This window comes from Tachysurus fulvidraco, chromosome 14 (genome assembly GCF_022655615.1).
Source record: "Tachysurus fulvidraco isolate hzauxx_2018 chromosome 14, HZAU_PFXX_2.0, whole genome shotgun sequence".
Taxonomy (NCBI): Eukaryota; Metazoa; Chordata; class Actinopteri; order Siluriformes; family Bagridae; genus Tachysurus; species Tachysurus fulvidraco.
The window spans coordinates 26,249,603-26,252,102 of NC_062531.1; the positions used below are offsets into that span (position 1 = coordinate 26,249,603).

Below are 2,500 nucleotides of genomic sequence, written 5' to 3' on the forward strand. Positions count from 1 at the left end.
TTTTCTGCTGGTTGTGATGATTTAAGACGAGTTTACAGTCCACATGGACACCTCATAATAAACACCATGGACACCTCGTAATAAACACCATGGACACCTCATAATAAACACCATGGACACCTCGTAATAAACACCATGGACACCTCGTAATAAACACCATGGACACTTCGTAACAAACACCATGGACACCTCATAACAAACACCATGGACACCTCGTAACAAACACCATGGACACCTCGTAACAAACACCATGGACACCTCGTAATAAACACCATGGACACCTCGTAACAAACACCATGGACACCTCGTAACAAACACCATGGACACCTCGTAACAAACACCATGGACACCTCATAACAAACACCATGGACACCTAATAATAAACACAATGGACACCTCGTAATAAACACCATGGACACCTCGTAACAAACACCATGGACACCTCTTAACAAACACCATGGACACCTCGTAACAAACACCATGGACACCTCGTAAAAAACACCATGGACACCTCATAATAAACACCAAGGCCACCTCATAATAAACACCATGGACACCTTGGAATAAACACCATGGACACATAACAAACACCATGGACACTTCGTAATAAACACCATGGACACTTCGTAATAAACACCATGGACACCTCATAATAAACACCATGGACACCTCATAATAAACACCATGGACACCTCATAATAAACACCATGGACACCTTGTAATAAACACCATGGACACATAACAAACACCATGGACACTTCGTAATAAACACCATGGACACATAACAAACACCATGGACACTTCGTAATAAACACCATGGACACTTCGTAATAAACACCATGGACACTTCGTAATAAACACCATGGACACCTCGTAATAAACACCATGGACACCTCATAATAAACACCATGGACACCTTGTAATAAACACCATGGGCACATAACAAACACCACGGACACCTCACAATAAACACCATGGACACCTCGTAATAAACACCATGGACACCTTGTAACAAACACCATGGACACATAACAAACACCACGGACACCTCGTAATAAACACCATGGACACCTCGTAATAAACACCATGGACACATAACAAACACCATGGACACATCGTAATAAACACCATGGACACTTCGTAATAAACACCATGGACACTTCGTAATAAACACCATGGACACTTCGTAATAAACACCATGGACACCTCATAATAAACACCATGGACACCTCGTAATAAACACCATGGACACCTCATCATAAACACCATGGACACCTCGTAATAAACACCATGGGCACATAACAAACACCATGGACACCTCACAATAAACACCATGGACACCTCGTAATAAACACCATGGACACCTTGTAACAAACACCATGGACACATAACAAACACCACGGACACCTCGTAATAAACACCACGGACACCTTGTAATAAACACCACGGACACCTCATAATAAACACCACGGACACCTCGTAAGGTTATTTGATGTCGAGCTCCTGCCTGCACCGTGCCGTATCCTTCACTTTAACTCCCTTTAAAGCAAAGATAAAAATGCAGCAACATTAAAATCTATTTTAAACAAAAGTTTATAATTTAATATAATAAATATATTTATAAAGTATAACTGCAGCAGTACTGTGTACTAGTGTACTAGTGTACTGTGTACTAGTGTACTGTGTACTAGTGTACTGTGTACTAGTGTACTAGTGTACTGTGTACTGTGTACTGTGTACTGTGTACTAGTGTACTGTGTACTGTGTACTAGTGTACTAGTGTACTGTGTACTAGTGTACTGTGTACTAGTGTACTGTGTACTGTGTACTAGTGTACTGTGTACTGTGTACTGTGTACTAGTGTACTGTGTACTAGTGTACTAGTGTACTAGTGTACTGTGTACTAGTGTACTGTGTACTAGTGTACTGTGTACTAGTGTACTGTGTACTGTGTACTGTGTACTAGTGTACTAGTGTACTGTGTACTGTGTACTGTGTACTAGTGTACTGTGTACTGTGTACTAGTGTACTAGTGTACTGTGTACTAGTGTACTGTGTACTAGTGTACTGTGTACTGTGTACTAGTGTACTGTGTACTGTGTACTAGTGTACTAGTGTACTGTGTACTGTGTACTGTGTACTAGTGTACTGTGTACTGTGTACTAGTGTACTAGTGTACTGTGTACTAGTGTACTGTGTACTAGTGTACTGTGTACTGTGTACTAGTGTACTGTGTACTGTGTACTGTGTACTAGTGTACTGTGTACTAGTGTACTAGTGTACTAGTGTACTGTGTACTAGTGTACTGTGTACTAGTGTACTGTGTACTAGTGTACTGTGTACTAGTGTACTAGTGTACTGTGTACTGTGTACTGTGTACTAGTGTACTGTGTACTGTGTACTAGTGTACTAGTGTACTGTGTACTAGTGTACTAGTGTACTGTGTACTAGTGTACTGTGTACTGTTTACTAGTGTACAGTGTACTGTGTACTAGTGTAC

The 2,500-nt window shown here is 40.8% G+C and overlaps 1 protein-coding gene across 8 annotated transcripts in view; it reads left to right on the forward strand.

Moving 5' to 3' along the window:
- si:ch73-138n13.1 (stress response protein nst1) overlaps window positions 1-2,500 on the forward strand; it is a 50,751-nt gene that overhangs the window by 42,600 nt on the left and 5,651 nt on the right. The window lies entirely within an intron of this gene.